General features: G+C 41.5%; 1 protein-coding gene across 8 annotated transcripts in view; it reads right to left on the bottom strand.

Annotated features, from left to right (window-relative positions):
* The window catches only part of LOC140727912 (rho GTPase-activating protein 6), a 533,233-nt gene that overhangs the window by 175,542 nt on the left and 332,671 nt on the right, over positions 1-25,020 (bottom strand). The window contains exon 1 of one of the 8 annotated variants that reach the window (XM_073045875.1): positions 17,067-17,560. The exons of the other annotated variants lie outside the window; for them this stretch is intronic. The gene's annotated coding sequence lies outside the window, so the exon portion shown is untranslated. Of the gene's footprint in view, positions 1-17,066; positions 17,561-25,020 lie in introns of those variants that run through there. 8 annotated transcript variants of the gene reach the window in all.

Genomic DNA, 25,020 nt, shown 5'->3' with positions numbered 1-25,020 from the left:
GGAACTGGAAAGATTTAGCAGCAATTCTGCAGCAAAAGTGTCACATCCTACCCTCCTGCCTCTCTCTTTTGCAAGTTAGCCCTGTTCCCTTTGACCTCATGTTCTCCATGTACACCTCCAGCCCATACAATTCTACAGCAAAACACCGATGGTCAAACATTGCCATTTGTCCTTATTATCCCTACAAAATGGAACTCAACACTTCCTCCACATGAGGTCATCAGAGAATTTCAACATCATGCTAATGTTGATACTTCAAAACCTCCCTTCAAACATCCAGCAGCATGCAAAAGGTGAAGCCCCTTTAAATAACACCCGGGATCCTCCAAAACTTATTCCCACCAACTGAGCACGGGCAGAAGTAGACTTTAGTCTGCTTACCACGAGGTTACTGCGCAGCTTTCTCTATGCACACTGTCAGGCCATTCAAGTCTCAATCAATCCACTACTGCAACAATCTGTCATGAACCTCTGAGTGGCCATTCACTTCACAAGCTTCGCCATTAAGGTACCATCTTAAGTTCAACCAACATTTGATCTCAGGACTCATACTGGCCACTTACAGATTTTTTTAATACTGAAATTTTAAGGACAACTCCTCTCCGTGCCACCAGTCTATGATAACAATCCAGCCAAGTGCTAATGGACGACACTCAAGAATATCGTTATGCCAATCAACTCACTTTTCAAGGAATTATATTGCCATCCAGTCTCTTTTAAGATTGGTAGTTTTCATGGCCAACACCTAACATTCTAAAGAAGCACCCATGTAGTATACGGCCATGGTAGCAATTGTTCCAAATGGGTTCTGAATATTGATCTGTCTCTCCAAGTCTACCTAGTCAAGGTTGCCAGAAAGTATAAAATCAAATAAGGCATGATCTTCCAATTCAATTGTTCGTTTCTCGGAGATGATGGTAGAGATCAAACTGTCAGCAAAGCAAAATAAGTAGTCAGTGCAAACCCACACAAATAGCACACACCTTTGAGTCAGAAATAAGATACCCAGTTACAAATTCTACACTCTTACTTAAGTGCTGAGGTAATGCTGCATTGTTGGGCATCTGTATGAAACATCAGAGTATTTGATTGTCAAGCCTGAAGCATATCAGTAACACAAACTTGGTATAATTTCAAAACTGAAGATGTAAAACTCAGATATGGTATGAGGAAATGAAAGTCTTCTCCATGGTGGACAACAATGACTGGGGAAATGGACGAACACAATGAATGAAATTTAGTGAAGCAATAAAGAGAAGAGATCAGTGATTTTAGGACTGAAAGTGCCTTAATGCCATCATTTTGGACTGCACTACATCAGATGGATGTGGTGCTAAGTCTTCCATCCTTGGACTCACTTTACACCACATGCTGCCGGAGTGGTGCTACCAGGATAATCAAGGACAAGACCCACCTAGCCAACACACTTTTTGTCCCACTTCCCTCCGGGAGAAGGTTCAGGAGCAAGAAGATTTGTACGGCCAGATTTGGGAACAGCTTCTTTCCAACTGTGATAAGACTGCTGAACAGATCCTGACCCGGATCTGGGCCGTACCTTCCAGATATCTGGACCTGACTTGCACTACCTTACTTTCCCTTTTCTATTTTCTAATTCTGATTTATAATTTAAATTTTTATTATATTTACTTTGATTTGTACTTCAGGGAGCGCGAAGCGCAGAAACAAATATCACTGTGATGATTGTACACTGTAGTATCAATTGTTTGGTGACAATAAACTATACTTCTCTTGAAAGACTGAAAAGTGTCAATATTATTTAAACATTACAACACTAAAAGGTGATGCAGGGGGAAAAAAGAGAGGATTCATCTACACAAATCCTCAAACTGTTCCTCAAAAAAAGTCTTCGGGTTTCAATAATTTTTTTTAAATTAATAGAAACATGCAGAACAAACACAAAAATCTTTGCTAGATTTTTAAACAAGATAACTTGTCATTACCGGTTGTGTAGCTTCCTGCATCTTGCAGTATGAAACTTGCTGTCATGCAGCAAACACGACAGTGACTACATGGCTTTGGAGTACGGTAATTGGGAGCTGAAGAACATATTGGAGAAATGCATGCTTTTGGATGACTCACTCCTACAGAACATTATATTCTAATGATATGGTAAACAAATTAATACACTCTAGAGTCAAGTTTGGTTAAGAATTTGAATTACAGACTGAAAAACTGCATGTTTAATCTGCCAAATAATACACCTGCCTTGGTATCAGCACAACAGAGATTTGCCAGACTGAGTTCCGGGATGACAGGAGGTTGAGAGAGAATGGCCTGCATTCACTGAAATTTTGATGTATTAGAGGGAGCGTTCGTCGAGGCATGGAAAATCGAGGGATTGACGGGATAGATACCAAGATGCTATCTCTACTAAGTGGAGAGTCTAGAACTGCCTCAAGAGAAGAGATCAGTGATTTTAGGACTAAAAGTGCCTTAATGCCGTCATTTTGGACTGCACTACTTCAGATGGATGTGGTGCTAAGTCAAGGTCGAGATCAATAGGTTTTTGGACACACAGGAATCTGTGGCTGGGCAGTAATGAGAACCTGTGTCAATATTGATGAGGAAAGCAAGCTCAAGAGTCCCCTTCTACCCCTTCATGTATTGTTAATGTTTTTATGCAAACCTAATGCTCTTTCAGGCATTAAATTCCGCCATCAAAGGTGCATACTCTAATACTCATGGGAACAGAAGAGGATTTGGGAAATGGGAGTAAACCCAGAGGGATAAAAAGGTGAACAGGTTATGTAGTGCTGTGAATTTGGGAGCAAAATATCCAATAAAGGAGTAGACACACAAGGTTCAAAACTATTGTTCTGGATGTGAATGTAGCTTAGAATATGGGCAAGAATAATAACTCTCTATGGTGGAAAGAAAAGGTTCAGTGAGAAATGAAGATCAGCAAGTCTGGTCACATGTTACGAAGGCACCATGGACCAAATAATCTCAGACTCTACTGGGAAGTCCCATGGTAATCAGATCTTTGTCCTAATCAGCAAAATAATGTGCACATTGTCTAAACCTGACTACACCCATGGCTAGGCACAGCTCAAAGACCATCTATAAATCCGCTAATGATCCCACTGTTGGCAGAATCTCAGATGGCAACAGATCGGCTGGTTGAGTGGTGTTGTAGCTAAACATGAGTAAGACCAATGAACTGGGAACTTCATAAAGGGGGAGTTGGGAAAACGTGCACGAGCTCACACTGAGGGGTCAGCGGTGGAAAGGGTGAGCAGCTTCAAGTGCTTGGGTGACAACATCTCAGAGGATCTATCCTGGGCCTAACACATTCATGCAATCGCGAAGGCGGCTGGCCACTAGCTCTCTTCAATAGAGGTTGGAGGAAATTTGGTATATCATCAAAGACTTGCAAGTTTCTACAGGTCTACAGTGGGGAGTATTCTGACACCACAGCCTGGAATGGAGAACCCAATCACAGGACTGCAAGAACCCAGCTCCACCTGGGGCACAACCCTCCTCACCATCAAGGAAATCATAAGGATGTTTTGCCGCAAGAAAGTGAGATCCATCATTGAGAACCCTCCCCAGGAAATGTCCTCTTCTCGTCACTACCATCGGAGAAAAGGTACAGGAGCCTGAGACCCACACTCAACATTTTATGAATAGCTTCTTTCCCTCTATTGTCAGTTTTCTGAACAGTCCATTGACCATAAATATCATTTCAATGTGCCTTTTTTTGCACCAATTAATTATTTCAGTTTTTGTTATTTATTTATTTTTGGAACTTGCAGCAATTATGTTGTGCATTGTACTTCTGCTGTGGAATAACAAATTTCATGACGTATCTTAATGATAATAAACCTAATTCTGATGCCGAACTGCAGAGAGAAAGTGGAAGCATGAGCTGAGTTTTCTCAGTGTCTGGGTTCAGAGAAAGGGTCCTTCTGAACAGATAAATGATAAGCCTGAGACCTTGATGCTGGCAGCGGAAAGGAAAAATATGGAAGAAAATCTTTATCTTTTCCTATAACAATGGTTGTAAAAGCATTTAAATGTCTGGTACATCCAGAGGTCACAGAAAACACCATAAGGATGGAAGTCTTTTTGTTTCAGGAAACACAGACCTTTTGAATATCCTGTCTATACATTGAATGCCTTCTCTTCGTCATTGGTTTTATCACGGCACTTTTGATAAAGCAGAAGGAATGCGCAGACAAAAAAACTGTTGTGATGTGCAGCCAACATCTCAATTCCTCCCCAACACCACTAAAATAAAAAAATCAACACGATAAAAACAAACAGCGACCAACTAGCTTTCAGGGTGATGGGAGAATTGGTGGAGTATACCCAGCCAAATCTGTGGCATTGTTCTCCGCAGTGAGTTCTCATGAGAACTTTAATTATAGCCACTTGCAACACATCCAAACACAACCAGATGTACAACAGAATAAAAGCTCGTCTCACCATTGATATACACGTCAACTCTAATTGCAAAAAAAAATTACAGGGCCCTCAAGAGCATAGGCAAGGCATGACCTGCTTGTAGGAGGGAAGGACAATTGTGTTAAGATCTACATTTCTTTCAGTTAATGAAAGTACACACAGTCTGATAAATTCACTTAGCCAGCCATCATCACCCGAATGGCAGTGTGCCGCTTAAACCCAAAGCAACAGGTTTCCCATCAATAACCAGCTTGTTTATAACTTCAAGCTTACATTATTTACTTTCCCAGTTAATCATAAGTGTCAAAAGGACTGTGCAGTGTGAAGATTTTACATGGCTCTTAGCTCAGATGTAGTCTACTTCCACTAAACATTCCTGAAAGACTTGTTAATTATTTGCAAGTGAAAACTTCTAAAAGTTGAGATGAGTTGAGATCACCACTGCAAGTTTCAGGGTTTTGATTGAGGGTTAAACATCAGTTTAATGCTGGTATGCTGCACTAAATATTTAACTAAGATATATATAGTTAAGTGTCATCAAGTCATCCTCGACTCATGGCAACCCTATGGATAGTTGCCCTAAATGAGTAGATCCTCGCAAAGGCAGCTCAGTGTAGATAACTCTGCACTTATAGCTGCCTTTATTGTGTCCATCTATCTGATTGGCGGCCTTCCTCCCTTCCACCTTGCCAAGCATAATATCCTTTTCCAGGGAACTGTTTCTTTGCATGCTGTGCCCAAAGTACAATCGCTGGAGTTTTGTCATTTGAGCCTCCAGAGAGAGGGTCTCATTGAGGACCAATCCATTTGTTCTGTGAGAGGTCCACGAGATGTGTAGCACTGTATTTCTCTCCAGCACCACGGTTCAAAGGTGTCAATACACTTCCTGTCCTTCTTCTTTACCATCTAACTTTCACAGTCTTTGTAAAGTCAAATCTTTGTACATAGAGATAGACTCCTGTTCTTGAGGATCTTCTCTAAATCCCTCATGGCTGCTCTGCCAAGGGCAATCCTTCTTTGGATTTCTTGACTGCTTACCACTTCGGTGTTGATCACACATAACTTGAAACTATCAACCACTTCAATTTCCTCTCCATCGAGATATACGGTATTTTCTATTTATTTACTTTTTTAAATCTTTTATTATGCATTGCATTGTACTGCTGCTGCAAAGTTAACAAATTTCATGACCTATGCCAGTGATATTAAACCTGATTCTGAATGTGCCATAATTGACCCACACTCTCAGATTTGTGCTTCAGCAAGACACCAAGGTTTCAAGAGATGGGTGAAACAATAAACAGTCAGAGAGGTGATTCTACAGGCAGAAAAATAATTATAAACAATAAAGAATATGGAGACCATGAATGTGTTCTTTATAAAATAAACAATCAGCATTACAATGGGGCAGTATAAATGCTGTAAATCCTTACAAAAAAGCACTGTGAAAAGTCTCTGATTATTTCATGACAAATTCAAACTACAAATTTATTATCTGAAAACTTACAAGAATTGAAAATTATGTTCTCAATAATAAAGATACCAAATCACAAATTCTTTCAATAAATATTTCTAGTTTTGTCAAATGAAAATAAATTACATTTTGCTGAGGTGTGAAAAGCAACTCTGTTAAGCTAGATGTGTATTACTATATTGTTACGAAATTTACTCCGAACTACTCGATATGGCACTACTTACAGAATACGCTAGCTGTATATTCTTTCCATGAATAAAATATTATCAGAGCAGATAGCTTATCTTCTACAAGACAAAACTTTCAGAAAATTTCCAAGAATATGGATAATACAGTTCCCTAATTTCAAATAAATTGTCAAGCAGCAACTTTGGGGCCTAAAGCTTGAAAAGCCATGGCTTGTTTGCATGTCCATATACCATCTCAAAGAGCAAGTGATGAAGGTGACTAAAGTGAACAAAATGGGAAATGAGCCACTGTAGAGCGGTTAGGAAGGGAAATTAAATGTTGGTCAAAAAGTTTCAATTTGAGAAGGTTTCGTACAATAGAGAAAGCCGTGGTTCCCACAATGTACATATCAGGCAGACTGTGTTAGTCCATACAACTGATGTATTTTTTAAAGCATTCCAAAGTCTCCATTATTTTCTCAAGTAACTAAGAACTATGAGGTTGTCAGAGCATGGAGACTGAAGGCAGGTTTAACCCCGTTCCCAGTATTCATTCTGTGCAGGCAAGAGGACTGCAGTAAATAGATCACTGGAAACAGTTCCGTTTTAAATGAAACTTGAGCAAATCAAAGTTGCAAGTATAATCAATATTGTTGGTATTTTGTGCAAGATGGAGTTTGTAAAGGGAAGCAGGCAAGGAGAAAGGAGGATTGATAAATACAGATGAAAGCCTGGGTTCTGGAAAGAACAAAAAGTGATTAAAAAATTTCCTACTCCTGTTATGGTTTAATATTGCAGTTGAAGCTACACGAGAGAGTTAGGAGGAAAAGCAAGCTCAGAAAGCTGAAACCAGTTGCCATCTATCACAAATTATGTGTATATATTCAAAGAGATACTTCTGAGTGACATATTTTCAGGAAACCCAAAAACACAAAATATGAACAACATTTTGAATTAAGAAGGTGGGGTGCAGAGGCTTCGCTGGCTGATTGCTGTGTAAAACCCACTCTCCCCTTGGCATTACGAGGGCTGCAAAGAGCCATCGGGACCATCGCAGAGGCTGCCAGGCAAGCCTCTTGATGGCTTTGTATCAAGAGCTGTGAACCATGGACCGGTGCTCCTGGGACACAAGCCAGGGCCTAACCAATCCTGGCTGGGTCAGCTGGGTGGGTCTCATGTTAAAAGGCTCAAAACACCTGATGACCCCAAGTTACATCATTGATGATGTGCCCCAGTGTAACAAGGATGCATCTTAACATCAGAAATGTGTGCATTGCTTGTTACTTCACTTATGAGCCAATCCAGAACCACTCCAAATAAGCCCGTCACCGTTGAGCCCACTTAGGTCCATTAGCACTGAAGCTGACAATGGAACAATACTTTTGTAGGATCTTTCCAATCCTTAGAAATAAACTTTAAACACAACAAACTGAGCGGATTGAAAGTGGGTCCCAATGCCAAAAGTCACAGAATCGGATTCAGATTTAATATCACCGGCATATGTGTATTACAATGCAATACATGATAATACAGGAAAAAAGCAAATCAATTTTACAGTAAGTTTGTGTATATTAAATAGTTAAATTAAAATAATGCAAAAACAGAAATAATTAAAAAATGTGAGGTGGTGTTCATGGGTTTAATGTCCATTTGGAATCGTATTTGTTAGCTTTACTGCAGTACAATGCAAAGCATGATAAAGATATAAAAAAAGAATTATATTCATGACTATTAAATAGTAGTGTAAGTAGTGTAAAAACAGAAATTAAAGAAGTATTGAGATAATGTTCATAGGTTCAATGCCTGTTTAGAAATCAAATGGCAGAGGGGAAGAATCTGTTCCTGAATCAATGAGTGTGTGCATTCAGGCTTCAGTATCTCCTTCCTGATGGTAACAACGAGAAGAGGGCATGCCCTGGGTGATGAGGATCCTTAATAACAGTGCCACCTTTCTGAGGCACTGCTCCTTGAAAACGACCTGGATACTATGGAGGCTAGAACACAAGATGGAGCTGACTAATTTTACAACTTTCTGTAAATTCTTTTGATCCTGTGCAGTAGACACCACCCCCCAACCCCCATACCAGACAGTGATACAGCTAGTTACAATGCTCTCCATGGTACATCTATACCAGTACAAATCCCTCATACAACATAATGCATTACCAAGCTGCCTTATAGTTAAGAACTTTTATTTTTAACATTTTTAACTTTAGCATTCTGAATTACACTTTTCCTTTCTTTCTGATCCTCCTTAGTCTGTAGGTTTTCACAAATAGGTGTTAAATTTACGTGGATAGGTGCAATTCAACAGGTATTTAATACAAAGTTATTGAGAATGATTATATAAATACAGTCAAATTTGCAAAACCACATAATGACTGTAAGATCAGACTCCTGGTATTCTGATTTTTTTTTAAAGTTAACTCTTGAGCAGAGGGCTTCTTCTCTCCCTACACTAGAGTCCTGGAATACTTTCAAGTATATATCTAATCCTCAGGTTTTACTGTGCAGAATTAAAAATAGCAGATAAAATGATGCAATCTTCTCATATCTAAAGTAGATCTGTTGAAATTGGATCCGTCAATTATTTCCTGCACCAACAATGGAAAGCGATGCCAAATGAATAGCTGAGATGAAGTCTTGGATGACAAAAACAAATAACATTAAAACATAAACAGAAAATGCTGGACCCTTCAATCTGGAATTTTGATTCTGCTTCACTTTCCACAGATGCAGCTTGACCTGCTGAGCATTTCCAGCATTTTCTGTTTTTATAGACACTAGCATCTGCAGTTATTTTTATATTTTCACCAATAAATACCACTATTCTGGCTCAAGTTCAAATTTCATTGAAGACCAGAGAACTTTCATCAAGAATGTTTCATGTTTTCACTTACTTTGCACAGCAGGCTTCCACAGGGAGAAATGATTATTTCTAAGGCAATCCATCATTTCCTTGGCATCTCTGAACCTTTAGAAACTAATATGTTTCAACTCATAGTTTTACCCTAGTGGAACTGTGAATAGTTGATCTGCTTTAGGAATAATGGGATAATAATTATCTTAATATTCAATTAGGATGTTTTATATCAAACATTTGCTATTCCTTGGTTTGTGCAACAATTTAGCATATTTTCTCTGTATTTCTGTAACCCAAGTAAAATCCCACAAGAGACTTCAGATTCTGGAATCTGGAGAACTCAGCATGTCAGGCAGCATCTGTGGAGAGAAGTGGGCAGTCAGCATTTCGGGTCGAGACCATTCATCTGGACTGCAACAGTCCCATGAAAATCTCAATACTTGATTGTATGAATCGAAACCACCTGCCTCTGAGAGGGTCTCAACTGAGTTCCCACTGCATAAAAAAAATTACAATCCAGAAATATCAATGATCAGAAGCAGACCTTGACTCTGATGAGACACAAGAACAGGAGCATTGGATAAAGAAAATGTGAAAACTATTATCGATCAAAAGTGTACTACTTGAAAATGAATGTGTGGAAGCACACAACGTGGACTATACAACAGTTCTATTCCCCAGCAAAATCCTTTATTTTAAATCCCGGTGTTTTGATGGCCCAGTTTTAACAATTCGACATGCCAAAGTACTGGCAAATATTCCATTACAAATACGCAATATAAATCAAGTGGAAATATTCATCAGTGTCCTATTCACTCTTCTCACACCAATAAAAATACCAGTCCATCAGCTAGCTCCAGTCATGATATGCATAACCACCTGTACGTTAGCAACCAACCTACTTACAGTGGAATTTTCTGTCCCAAACATCAGTCCAGCTACATCTGAAGACACACATAGGTTCAGCACCCACTACCATAGCCATAATAGTCAGGTACCACTTAAGTACCAAAACCACCACAAATTCTTTCCTCCCACTGATGCTGCTCAACCTGCTGGGTTCTTCCAGCAGATTCCAACACCCGCAGTCTCTTGCGTATCCCAGGAAAGGAGACTTCACAAGAAAATGCTGACTACAGTGCTCCACTGCACATTACCTCCTTTGGCACTATGTAGATGTAGGCAAGACTCAAGGTCAATCACTAATATGTGCCAAATCTGTAGATCACTACCAAGCTGCTGAGCACAGCCCTTGGTTTGACTGCTTCCTAGTGACTCCTGACCGCGACAGCAGGGAAGGACAGAATTATGCCCCCCTCATAAGTCAAACAGACTTACAGCTTTCATTGTCCTCGGAATGCCAACACTCAGTGAGTGGAGGTCCAAAGAGAGATGACACCTTTGTGAAGTGGAGAGAAAGTACGTAGTTAAAGAAAGAGAATTTACTGTCAGAAATGTATATTGTAATATGCAGAGGACGCATGAAAGAGTTTTTCAATTCTTAGAAAAAAAGTTACTGTTTAATTGGAAGATGTGGCATATATCTGCATTGTTCTAGACAATTGTGCAATAGTCAGCAAGTCAAATTGTGCAATAGTCAGCAAGTTCAAATTGTAATACAGTAACATTCCATTAATATAGCACACACAGGACTTTGTGGGTGCAAGGCACATTTTCAGACCACTGGATGCTATTCATACTAATACCCCAATGCATTTTTATTATATTAACTTGCATTGTTGGTCAAAGACTAAAATAGAGTTGCTGAGGACATCTTATTCCTATTGATTGGTCTAATATTTTGCAATGCAAAAGGGACAGAGTTAGGCACAAGAAGCCACTCATATTGAGACTGTCCTTTCCTTTTTCACAGATATGGAATCATGGAGCAATGCAGCACAGAAATAGGCCCTTTGGCCCATCTAGTCCATGTCAAATTATTATTCTGCCTAACCCAGCAACCCACAACCAGACAATAGTCCTCCACACCCTTCCCATCCACATCCCTATCCCAATTTTCTTTTTTTTTTAAATCAAACCCTCACCCACCACTCTTGCTGGCAGCTCGTGCCACCCTCTGACTGACGAAGTTGTCCCTCAGGTTCACCTTTAACCTGTGACCTCTATTTCTACTCTCACCCAGGCTAAGTGGAAAAAGCCTGCTTGCATTTACCCTGTCATAACTTTTCACACCTCTATTAAATCTCCCCTCGTTCTCCTGTTCTCCAAGGAATAAGTCTCAATCTATTCAACTTCCCCTGATAACTCAGGTCCCCATTCCAGCACAATTGCAAATTTTCTCTGCACTCCTTCAATATTATTGATATCTTTCCTGTAGTACAGTAGGTGACTAAAACTGCACACAACAGTCCAATTAGGCCTCACTAATGTCTTATACAACTTCAACATAACATCCCAACTCTTGTACTCTAAATTTTGATTTATGAAGGCCAATGTGGCAAAAGCTCCCTTTACAACCCTATCTATCCATGATGCTACTTTCAGGGAATTATGGATCAGTATTCCCACATCCCTCTGTTTGTATTCTCAAAATGTAACAAGTGTAATGTCTTCACTGAGTTCTATCTATCATTTTTCAGCCCATTTTTCCAGCAGGTCCAGATCTCATTGCAAGCTTTGATAGCCTTCCTCACTGTCCACCATGCCCCCAATATTGGTGTCATCTGCAAATCTGCTAATCTGGTTTACCACATCATCATCCAGATCACTGATACAGATCACAAACAACAATGAAACCAGCACCAATCTCTGCAACACGCAGAGGCAACCATCTACCACCACTCTCTGGCTTCTCTCATGAAGCCAATTTCAAATCCAATTTACTGAATGACAAGCAACTGAATCTTCTTGACCAATCTCTCAGATGGGACCTTGTCAAAGTTCAAGTACACAATATTCACTGCCTTTCTTTAATCAACTTTCCAATAACCCTCTTTTCAAAAACTCATAAGACTGGTAAGACATGATCCACTATGCACATAGCCTTGCTGACGACTACCCCTAATCAGTCCATCTATCCAAACACTTATATAGAATGATTTACCCACTACTGATGCCAGCTCACGGGCCTATCATTTCCTATCTTATTCTTAGAACTTTTCTTAAACAGCAGAGTAACAATAGCTATCCTCCAATCCTCCACCACTACACCCATGGCTAAGGACCATTAAGTACCTCTGCTGGGGTCAGGCCCTGAGGTTTTATCCACCCTAATTTGTCTCAAGACAGCAAAAACCTCCTCCTCTCTAATCCGTATCAGTCCATGATCTCATTGCTGTTTTGCCTCAGTTCTAAAGACTTTGTGTCCACCTCCTGAGTGAATATAGATGCAAAAAATCCATTTGAGACCTCCCCCGTGTCTTTTGGCTCCATAAATAGGTGACCATGCTGATCTTCAAGACGACAATTTTGTTCCTCGCTATTCTTTTGCTTTTAATATATCTGTAAAAGCCCTTGGAATTCTCCCTCACCTTGTCTACTAGACCAACTTCATGCCTTATTTTATCTTTCCCGATTCTCTCTTCCACAAGAGTGTTCTTTTGCATCTCTTATACTCCTCAAGCAACTCTTTATTTCCTTGCTGCCAACTCTTGCTATGCACCTTCTTCATCTTATCCAGGGCCTCAGTATCTCTCAAAAAACAAGGTTCCCTAGACCTGTTAGCCTTGCCTTTTATATAACCTCTGTACTCTCAAAGTTTCAGTTTTGAAGGCCTCCCACTTACCAAGCACATCTTTGCCAGAAAACAACCTGACCCAATCCACACTTGCCAGATCTTTTATGATACCATCAAAATTGGCCTTTCTCCAATTTAGAATCTCAACCTAATCTATCCCTCACCATAGTTATCTTGTAATTACTGGCACTATGATCACTAGATGCAGTGTTCCCATGCACAAACTCCTGGCACATGGTCTGCCTCATCCTCTAATAGGAGGTCCATCATAATCTCGCCAGTTGGGACTTCTTGTACTGCTCTCTTCCGCACTTTGAGGCACATCAGGTGGCAACCTTGCTGTTTCTTTCAGCATTTCTGTCTGTTTTTTTTTATAAAACGAGTCCAAGTTGCTAGTTCAGCTTTCAACCAAGCACGGATGGAAGGAATGTCAAGAGCTGGCTGCATTCTAACCCAGGACCGCTCGCCTTGAGGTCCAGTACGGATGCACTATACAGGGGTCACCAACCCTTTTTTGCATTGCAGACCAGTTTAATGTTGACAATATTCTTGCGGACCAGCTGATCGGGGGGCGGGGGCTGTTACGACCGGAATATAGGTGATAAGTGAACTATAAGTCACTCATAAGTGGCTAATACACTCAATTTCATTTCTAAAAGGGGTTATCTAACAAATTTAATATCAAGCACACAGGGTAGATTTTCCTCACATGAATATAGGGATAAGTCAATTACAAGTCAATAGCATCATAACATTTTAAGTAACATTTGGACGTTAAACACACAGTGCATGTTTTCCTCGTATGAACATATAAAATCATTGCAACACACCAATATCACTGAATCAGTGGGAGCCCTGGACTTGTTTTCCTGCAACAAGATGGTCCCATCGAGGGGTGATAGGAGACAGTGATACTCGAAGGGGGTTCCTTATGTCCAGTCTATTCCGCAATTTAGTTTTTGTTGCATTCCTTGCAGAAAACCCCGCTTCGCAGAGATATGATGTTAGAAATGGAAGCAACATTTTCAGTGCTTTCGCGGCTATCTCAGGATATTCAGCCATGACTTCGATCCAGAATGCCGGCAGAAGGTGTTATGTCAAACATGGCTACACCATCAGCTGGCTTATTGGGATTTCTATACGTATACTGATTAAGGAAATTTTCCTGAACATATTTGACAAACCCTAGCCCAGCCAGCCCTTTTATAGGGTGGAAGTCCCAGTCAATATGTGGAAAGTTAAAATCACCTATCATCACAACCACTGTCACTCTACAAATTTCCTTCTTTAAATTCCACTGACTATTGGGTGGTCTATAACATAATCCCATTAGCATGGTAATCCCTTTTTTATTCCTCAATTCCACCCACCTGGCTTTAGTAGACAAACTCTCCAGTCCTTCCTACTGCAGCAATACCGTGACATTTTGCCTGACTAGTAATGCTACCCCTCCCCCTTTAATCCCTCTCACTCTATCATGTCTAAAACAACGGAAGATGGAAAACTGAGCTCCCAGCCCTGACCCTCCTGCAACTATGTCTCACTAGTGACTTTGATGTCATAATTGCATGTGGTGATCCATGCCTTAAACTCATCCACCCTACCTACAATACTCCTTGCACTGAAATAGGCACAATGCAGAATATTATTTATACCATTATCAAAGTTTCAATTCTCATCTTTGTATGCGATCTTAACTACATCTTTCCCCGCAACCACTCCACTAACTGCCTTGACACTCTGGTTCCCATCCTGTGCAACTCTAGTTCAGACACCACCACACCCCACCAAGTGCTGCTTGAGCAAACCTCAGTACAAGGCTAAAAGTCCCCGTCCACTTCAGTACAAGGCTAAAAGTCCCCGTCCACTTCAGGTGCAAACAGCCTGCCGGTAAAGGTCCCACCTCCCCTGGAAGACAGCCTTATGATCCAAAAATCTGAAGGACGCTTGTCTGCACCATCTCCTTAACTACATGTTAAACTGTATGGTGTTCCTGCTTCTGGCCTCACTAGCACATGGCATGAGTAGCAACCCCGAGATCACATCCCTGGAGGTCCTATCCTGTAACTTAGCATCTCATTCCCTGAATTCATTTTGCAGGACCTCATCATCCTTCCTCATTGGTACCTGTTGGGTACTTAATATTTCAGTAATATTGTCAATGTATTGAGTAAGCATTCTTGTTCTTTAATTCATTATGGGTTATATTTATAAATACAGGAATTACATACGTCATCACACTACCACATGATACGCACATGCCACGCTTAAAGTAAAGATGAAGTTAGACTCACATTTTGGACTCCTATATCTTCCTTTAAATTAGTTTAATATTTTGAAGTTACAAAACGTAACAGTTCCAAGCTGGGCAACAACCTTCTGGCTGCTCACCCTCCCACTTTCAGAATGCTATGGACTTGACCTGAGCTAACCCTGACACCTGGGAGGCAACATACCATCCGGGAATCTCCTTCTCATCCACAGAACCTCCAGGACAATTCTCTAAGCCAATGAATTCACTATTACTACTGCTTGCGTCTTCTTTCTTCTTCTCCTCTGAGTTAAACAGCTGGACTCCTGACTGGAGCCAGAGAACTCTTCTAGGTTAAACCCTCAGCTCAAAGAAAACACAATGGATTAGAAAGCAGTAACTTGTTATTGAGGGGAATGGCCACAGGGATACAGTACCCTGCACTGGCTGCTTATCCCCTCGCCCCTGACGTTCACCCAGTTGCCTGTGTCCTGCACCTTAGGTGTAACTACCTACTGTACCTCCTGTCAATCAACCCCTCAGCCTTCCGAATGAACCAGAGCTCATCCAGCTCCAGCTCCCTAATGTGGTAAGAAGCAGGTGTAGTCTTCAGGAACACTAGAGGTCTCACTGTCTTCCCACATCCTGCAAAAAGGAGCATTCCACTGCCTTGCCTGGCATTCCCACTGCTGTGCTTGCACAATAAGGAAAGTACCTGAATACATTCAAATCTATTTTAAAAGCTTATTCCACTCATGTTTAACAATGTTAATGTGACTATGTCAAAGCAATCCCATAGCCACTCCCCTGCCTTCTTTGTTGCCCTTGTTTCTAGGAACTTGCTCTTTAGCCTCTGCCTGTATGCAGTTAGGAAGAGGTCAGTCAAATGATCAGATTTTCCAAAATGTGGCCCAGGGATGGAATGGTAGGCACTCCTAATTGTAATATACCAATGGCCCAATGTATTGGGATCCCTGGTGCTGCAGGTTATATATTGATGATAATTGGGCAGAGCTTTCTTCAACCAATCCTGACTGAAGTTTTGGCAAATTTCTACAGGTAAGTGCTGGACAGTATATTGACTGGTTGCTGCACAGCTTGTTCTGCCGTTGAGTGGAAAATCCTATAAAAAGTAGTGGATGTGGCCCAGTTCATTAAGGGTAAAGCCGTCCCACCAATGAGTGCATCTACATGGAACAGGGTCAGAGGAAAACAGCATCCATCAAAGAACTCCACCTTGCAGGCCATGCTCTCTTCTTGCTGCTGCCATCAGGAAGAAGGCACAGAAGCCCCAGGACCCACACCACCAGGTTCAGGAACAGTTGTTAGCCCTCAATCATCAGGCTCCGGAACCAGAGGGTAGAACTTCACTCGCCCCATCACTGAAGTGTTCCCACAGCTATGGATTCCCTTTCAAGGACTCTTCATCTCATTTTCTCAATATTTATTGCTTATTCTCTATTTTTTTCTTTTGCGTTGGCACAGTTTTGCACATTGGGTGTACGTCCATCCTTTTGGGTGCAGTTTTTCATTGATCCTATTGTGATCCTCGAATTTACCGTCATGTCGTTCCTGACTATTCTGCAGAGAATTACAACGAAACACGTGCAAAGGCCATGTCATGGTAACGCCAGGGTAAACATTACTTAACAAATCATTGTACTGAGCTGGGATCTCCCGCCAAGCACCCACTCATAAAACAGATTCACCATTTAAAGTTCAAACTTACATAAGCAATATCGCAGTTATAAGGAACATGGCCGGTCCAGGATGTATGTGCTTGGGAATTTAAAGGGGCTTGTTTTTTTTTGGGGGGGGGGAAGGCATGTTAAACACTCAGTAACACTACACCCTATCATCCTTAATAAACGAAGGGAGAGTGCCTATAAATTAATTATACTGGTGTATAAATACGAATGAAGAAAACGAAGAAGAAGACTGCATCGAGAAATGAAATGATTATAGAGAAAAGGAGACGTTTGGAAGGTTAACTAACTAACCGCAGCTCTCTATGCTATCAACGGCAGTGCACATACATTTCAGCCAAACCGAATCATTCGTAATAATTTTCGCCAAACTAATTAATGATCCAAGTTTGGGCATTCCCCCCCATTTTCAGGCATCCAACAGTGGGCTGACGTTCCTTTAAGAAACTGGGAGCAGCTCGACTGGGGCAATGTTTGTACCTGCGATGGGTGCACAGTACGTGTCCCACAGGTTGCTTTACGGTTGAGCTCAGGCAGGCAGTGAGAGCACGGTGCTTCCTCTCTCTCTGACAATCCGCTGCCTCAGCCGGCACTGAGCAGCGGGGGCGCCGACTCCGACTCGCCCATCCAAGCCGGCCCGCCGGCCGCTCACAGCGAGTGCGCGTCCCGGTCGGCGGGCTAGCCGGGACTCAAGCTCTTCCGCACTCTTCCCCTCTCCGACCGATATCTCCAACTCCACGAAAGCTCTTCCCTGCCAGCACCGGAACCTTGCACCGACTCCTCTCTGGTGATGACTCGACTCTATTAAATTTGGTGAAATTTGCAAACTAAAGTCCAGTAAACACTGGCGTTTTATCAATCGCCCGCCCCCAACTCTTTTCTCGGCTCGACTGTCACTTCTAGATACTTTCCTTATTAGGAATAGAGCTCCAAAGGGCCGTCCGAAGAGGCATCGGGTAACATCCCTTCAAGTCACGTTATTGAGGTGATGGTATTGTCTTCCCTTTAAGGGACGCGGGAATAATCAAGAGGGTTCACGTTTTTAAAAACGCGCTTCCTTCCAGCCAAGCCTCCCATGTGTTGAAGAGCAGCAACGCAGTAAATGAAGCAGGCGAGGCTGCTGTTAAGGGTATTGGGTAGGAAGAATGACAACAGGAAGAGAGCTTACTTAGTGCTTTTTTAAAAAAAAAGATGCAAGTCGAGGGACGTTGCCATTTTTCCCTCCCCGTTGTAGTAGAAGCCTCCAAAATAAAAACGTGGCAATGCAAAAAGTGCCTGGTGGTGTTATTATTCTGCTTAGAAGTTCCAGGGAAGTGACAAAACCCTCGGACGTCGCCACCAAATGTCTGTCCTTTCTGAACCATTTTAATGGTGTTTTTCCATGAATAGTTCTACACAGAGTTAAACAAGCGGCAATACACATAACCCGCGCCTTCACCGACTGCTGCTACACTGGTTCACTTTCCCAACAGCTGTTTGTGGAGCAAAATCATATCCCCCGCCCAAACAAAATACTCAATTCTATCATGTATTTATGAAAATCTTTAAAATAAATACAATTATGTATGGCATCTCGGTGTTCCTTCCTGGCGTGCAGCTTGGGCAGTCCGGGGTGTTTCAACGAGTTAATTTCATCACCACTTGGTGTTAGCACTTGGTATTGGCAAAATGCCAAATAACAACAAAAAGAAGGTCCTGCATTCTTAATGATTTCCCCTTCCAGAAATTATGAATTTAAGATATTGTAAAGATTAATGGTATTCTCTGAAATCTTGATGGATCTTCATGCAATGCAAACTTATTTAAATTTTGGCAATATTTAAATTGTGCAGTACAAACTTGTGTGATCTCAGCTGGCACATTACTCAAGTCTCTGGTAAAATATGAGCCCACATCACATGCTTTGAGTTAGAGGGAAGAGTGTGCTTGTACTTCAGCCAATGCAAGGGGGGAGATTGCATCAACAATTCATTATTTCCTCGATTTGCAGAGGGATTCTCCACTATCTGCTTCACTTTCACAAGAATAAGATACAACTTATTTATAGTGGTACTCAATCAAAAAGAAAAACAATTAAATAATTTAAAATAATTATTTTCTGACCAATCTGCCAGATATAATAATGCTTTATCATCGTTTATCCAAAGGTTTTCCCTGTTTTTTTGAACATCTGCTTTTTTAATATTCTACCACCATCCCAGCCACGCCATCTTTGTAGAACTACCATTGGGCAGGAGATATAGAAGCTTGAAGACCCATATCAGTTGGTTCAAAAACAGCTTTTGAACTCACACCCTAAACACTACAGATTAGCAAAATCCGTGGGTGAACCAAGGGATTCATAGTTTGGCTGATGGCTAAATTGGAGGCATTCACAAGATTGGTGCTCCAGAATTATACAAGGAGTGCAGATACATCCTACAGAAGGCTACTTTAGGAGTGATAAAACAATTCTGATTGAAGTTAGAGATGGAATTGGATGCACGTCAGCTCTAGAGGGGTTTTCATGCCATTACCACATGCAAGGTGAAACCTAGCTCCGTGAATGGCTGTGATGTTTCAAACCCAGATGAACTCAATGGCTTTTATGCTTTAAAACGACAACTCTGCAAACCCTACGGCATCTGGTGACCCTGTGATGTCAGAACATATGAACCCTCGCAGGGTGTCAGGCCCTGATGGTGCACCTGATAGGGCTCTGAAAATCTGTGCCAACCAACCAGGAGTGTTCAAAAGGACATCTTCAATCTCTCACTGCTGCAGCCAGAGGTTCCTCACATGCTTCAAAAGGGAGACTATCATACCAGTGCCCAAGAAGAACAGGATGAGCTGCCTTAACGACTATCATCCTGTTGCACTCACATCTACTGGGATGAAGTGCTTTGAGAGATGGCCAGAATCAACTCCTGCCTAAGCAAGGACCTGGACCCACTGCAATTTATCTATTGCCACAATAGGTCTGCAACAGATGCAACATCACTGGCTCTCCACTTAGCCATTGATCACCTGGACAATAACATTACCTAAGTAAGGCTGCTGTCTGTTGATTACAGCTCAGTGTTCAAAACCATCATATCCTTACTACTAATCAACAAGCTCCAAATCCTGGGCCTCTGTACCTTGGTCTGCAACCGGATCCCTGACTTCCTCATTGGGAGACCACAGTCAGTGCAGACCGGAAATCTCCTCACTGACAATCCACGCTGGCTTACCTTAAGGATGCACGTTTAGCCCACTGCTCTAATCTCTCTACCCCCACAACTGTGTGGTTAGGCACAGCTCAAATGACATCTATAAATCTGCCAATGACACAACTATGGTTGGCAGAATTTCAGATAATAAGGCGGTGGTGTGCAGGAGTCAGGTAGGTCAGCCAGTTGAGTTGTGATCAATCTCCCTCTTGTACATCTCCTTGCCCTCAATGTCAAGGAACTGATTGTTCATATCAGGAAGAAAAAGTCAAGAGAACACATGCACAGTCCTCATGGAGGGTTCAGTAGTGGATAGGGTGAGCAGAGTCAAGCTACTGGGTGTCAACATCTCTTAAGTTCTCTCCTGGGCCCAACATATTGTTGCAATCACAAAGGAGGCACGACAGTGTCTATATTTCATTCGCAGTTTGAGGAGACGTGGTGTGTCACCAAAGACTCTTGCAAATTTCTATAGATGTACTGAGGAGAGCATTCTAGCTAGTTACACGACCATCTGGTAGAGAGGGACTACTGCAAAGGATCAGAAAAAGCTGCAGAAAGTTGAGAATTCAGCTAGCTCCATCATGGGCACTAGCCTCCCCAGCAACCAGGACATCTTCAAAAGACGACGCCTCAAAAAGGCAGCATCCATCGTGAAGTGTCCCCATCACCCGCTTGTGCCCGCTTCTCATTGCTACTACCAATGAGGTGGTACCGGAGCCTGAAGACACACACTCAATGTTCTAGGTACAGCTTCTTCCCCTCCGTCATCTAATTTCTGAATTGACAATGGACCATGTACACCACCTCCTTTTTGCAGTCCTTATTTAATTTATATATTTTTAAAATATATTTCTTATTGTAATTTATTGTATATTTTGTATATATTGCAGTACAATATATACAATATATATTGCAGTATTGCAGTTTTTTTTAATGCAAGGCTTTCCTTGGAAGACCGGCAGTTGTCCAAGCTGCAAGTCTCCCCTCTCCACACCACCGATGTTGTCCAAGGGAAGGGCATTAGGACCCATACAACTTGGCACCGGTGTCATCGCAGAGCAATGTGCGGTTAAGTGCCTTGCTCAAGGACACACACGCAGCCTCAGCCAAGGCTCGAACTAGCGACCTTCAGATAACTAGACAAACACCTTAACCACTTGGCCGCGTGCCAACACCATGACCTATGCCAGTGATATTAAACCTGATTCTGAAACTATGACCACTTTGATCACTTTGCACTAAAACAGACTTTTTGTTCTAATTGTGTTCTTTCTTGTATAAAAAATTGTTTATGTTTTCCTTCTGAATGCTGTTTATATGATGCTATGCGACTGCGATGCTGTTACAAGTAAGTTTTTCATTGCACCTGCATATGACAATAAACTTGACTTGACTCATGGTGTATATTCCTTTAATTATAGATGGCTTGGGCTGATTATTAAATAAAAATTAAAGAACTTTTACAAGTAGCCATAGAAAACAGATTTTGTGGAGAAATGTGTAGGGGACAGAATCCTTAACGATCCTGGGACCGCCTGTAAGTGCTGTGCAAGTACCCGTTACTGCCACTAGATGGCGATAAAGTGAAATGGAAGTTTTCCTTAAACTGTGTTAATAGAGGGTAATATTGTAATTTGTTATAATAAAGCTAATAGTTCTCTCAGTTATTAAAAAATAATTTGTGGTCAAGTTCTGGAGGCTAAATATATACAGATAAATGCAAACATCAGCAAGAATGATTTGTCTGGCTCCTTCTGAACCTGCATCAAAAAGACTCAGAATTGAAAAAACGTGGCCAAGCTCAAGTGACAAATTCCCCCCAAAATTCTCCAAATATAACGCCAATTGCAGTCCATTGAATTGCAAATATATTTTTAATGAATGGCGTCCAATCAATCACCCTGACACGGAAAATTAGCATTTTTTTAAATGCAGAGCTGTTTTTCCCATTTTCAATTGATAATGGGTAATTTAAAATATATAAAAATAGCTCTATTGCTTTAACTGTTTGGTATTTTAATTGTTTAAACTTCTAGCAACTGATGTACACCAATGAGTGCATGGGTGATGGATGGATAGAACACAGTGTGATTTAGTTGATGGACAGTGGAGTTTTTGATGACAGTGAATGGAAAGTGGAAAATATCATAGTTTAAATTTGTAAATTTTGACCATGAATCTCAGAGTTAGGTGAGAACAATAAATGTGTGTTTCACAATGCTTCACAGGGATTCTAAATTCCAGTAAATCCAGAGATGACTGCCCAACCTCTGCTCTTAAAGCAATCATATAATCCCATAAATCTTGTAAATCTCCGTGGCACTTGGCAACAACATCAGATAAGAATGATAAAGCCCCACAGAAAACTACAGGTGGAGTTGCACCACGTTCCACTACAGTTGCATTAAGACATCATCACTCCTATACTCAAACCTTGAAGTGAAGACGGATACCACTTGCTTTCACAAACAGATATAGCACAAAAACAGGCCCTTCAGCCCATCAAGTCCATAGCAGCAATGAAGCATCAATTTCTTTACACAACTCCTACTAATTTTCCCACATTCCCATCAATGCTAACTCCTCCACAACCCTTGCTGTTGAAGATTCAACAATGTATCTAGGAGCAATTAGGAGCAACTTACAGAGGCATTTAACTACCAACCCACATTTTTCGGGTGTGGAAGGAAACCAGAGCATCTGGAAGCCTACAGATCACAGGGAGACAGACAGCAGCGGAGATCAGAAATTAAGCCAGGTGATGGGGACTGTGAAGCAACAGGTCTATGAGCTGCACCATTGTTGCATTGTCCTAGGTGCACCCAGGTCTCATTCTGTCTTTCCTTTTCCCAATTCATGATCATTCTGGCAACAGACATTTTGGTTTGTATTAAACCAAAGTGGACAGTGTCAAATACACACACCTTAACCTGCATCTGGCATAAACTTGCCCACTCGGTCCAACGTCTCAATGACACTGCAACCTCTTTGCATCTTCCTCACTGCTCACGTTGCCCCTCCACCCATCCAGCTCTACGTCGTCTCCAGACCTGAGACCTTATATTTAGTTCCTTCATCCAAACCGTCAATACATAGTATGGACAGGTGCAGATCCAAATCACATGCCATGAATCAGTGCCTGTCACCTGAAGACTCATTCATCCCTCTGCTGTTTCCAGTTGCCTGCACCCGGCGGATATTCGGTAGGAGACGTCTACAACCAAGGAGAGTAAATCCACTAAAACTACTGCCCCGTAAGTGTAATCAACTTTACAGCAGGTGGAATGTGCTCAAAGTGTTTTGCGCTTCGTAAAAATAATAAGTGCTATAAATGAGATGTTTATTCAGTCTAAATTTCCCTGAAATATTGTATTAAACTGAGAAATGCACTACCCTCTGCAAAACACGAAGACACATTTTCTTGTCCCGATTTGAAAATCAAGTCTTTGAACCAGTTTATAAAGAGATTCAGTTCCACGTTAATCTTCGAGACAACCCGCAGACGGCTGCTTTTTTTATGGGCTGCGTCATCAGCAGCTGGGTTGAGTAACGTTTTGACTGGAAGTAACTGAAAATGAAAAAGTCACATGGACCTTCCCCAGCAGAGCTTAGAAATGGGAGGAGGAATCGCAAGCACAAAATGCTGTTCCAGACAATGGCAATAAAGAAAAGAGCTTCACTGGAGAATAATGCTTCTTCCCAAGCTACAATGAGAACTGTGAAGTCCCATAAATATTATTCTGGCCTCAGCCAGTTCTGTTTTATGGAGGCACATCCATTATCCTAGAATTACAAAAACTACTTTGTTCTAGGTGTTTAATCTTTCAAGTCAAAACTTATTACCTCCATCCTACTCTTAAAAGATGCCTTTTTATAACAGTCTCATCATAGCATAAGGAACAAAGCACTTCACAGAGGCATTGTCAGACAAACTCTGGCATGGGACAGCAGAATGAAATTGGCAGCTAGCCAAAATCTTATATATAGTGGATTCCAGTTAATCGGGACTAACCAGGGCCAGTACATTTTGGCTCAATTCAGCAGCTGCCCCAATTAGACAAAGTTTCATGAAAATAGTTAAAGGTATAAAAAAGACGAACTACCATTTAGATAGATTCTTTATTGATCCCAAAGGAAATTACAGTGTCACAGCAGCATTACAAGTGCACAGATATCCAAATATTAGAAAAGTAGTAAGAAAGAATAAACCAATAAGTTACCTCAAACAGTTGAACAGGAAGTGGTCATTACCTCCCTGGCTATAGGTTGATTCATTACACTGAGGTAAGAAAGACCTCATATAGTGCTCTTTGGAGCAGCACAGTTGTCTTAGTCTATTACAGGACCAAAAGTTCTCCTCTGTTCAGCCAAGGTGCCCTGCAGATGGTGAGAAACATTGTCCAGAATTGCCAGGATTTTCCGTAGGGTCCTCTGTTCTGCCACAACCTGTAGTGTGTCCAGTTTGACTCCTATAACAGAGCCAGACTTTCTAATCAGTTTATTGAACATACAGAACAAAGTAGAACACTACCAATGCTACTACAGTACTAATAATTATCGATAGAAGAATTCATTCAATGTATGCTGCCGTGTGAACAGCTTGTCGTGTCCACTCTGGGGTAGCTCATTCAACTTTGGTCCCCATTAGACACTCAGCTCTCACCTGTGGATCCAAGTAGCTGTCTGTATGTGACGGAGCCACAGCTTCAACAGGCGGGCTAAACCGGGTGAGGCTTGCCAGCGGGCTCCATACCCCGGTGAAATAGAGACATGCCTGTCCTAGCACATGAGATCTGCCCCAGCACTCTGGGCAGATTAGATCAAGAGTGAGATGAAACGGCGAAGATGGCAGTTGTGCAAGGCTTCTTGGAGAGCTAAGGGCATGATAAGACATGGAAGGAAGGCATGGTTATCCACTTTGTGAAGATTGCTTGTACCACTGAACCCGGACTTCGGAGGTCGAGAGAGTGGAACTGTCCCAGTGCAACATTTTTCTACTTTAAGTAATCTCTCTCACAAGTTTTACTGTCATTATCTGTTACAACGGACAACCAACACACTGCCGCGTTCTTTTGTTTGACTGTAAATGAACAAAATTAGCGCAGACAGAGTGCAGTTAATGGACTGCCTACCAACAATGCTTTTGACAGCTGCATCCTCCAAATCAATATTGAAGATGCTTGTCAGTACCTTCAAAGTCTTCATAGTTCCTAACTTGTTGAAATAGTGAAATTGTTTCA

The sequence above is a fragment of the Hemitrygon akajei genome, chromosome 5, assembly GCF_048418815.1.
Source record: "Hemitrygon akajei chromosome 5, sHemAka1.3, whole genome shotgun sequence".
In the NCBI taxonomy this organism is placed as follows: domain Eukaryota; kingdom Metazoa; phylum Chordata; class Chondrichthyes; order Myliobatiformes; family Dasyatidae; genus Hemitrygon; species Hemitrygon akajei.
This window is presented reverse-complemented; position numbering and strand designations above follow the sequence as displayed.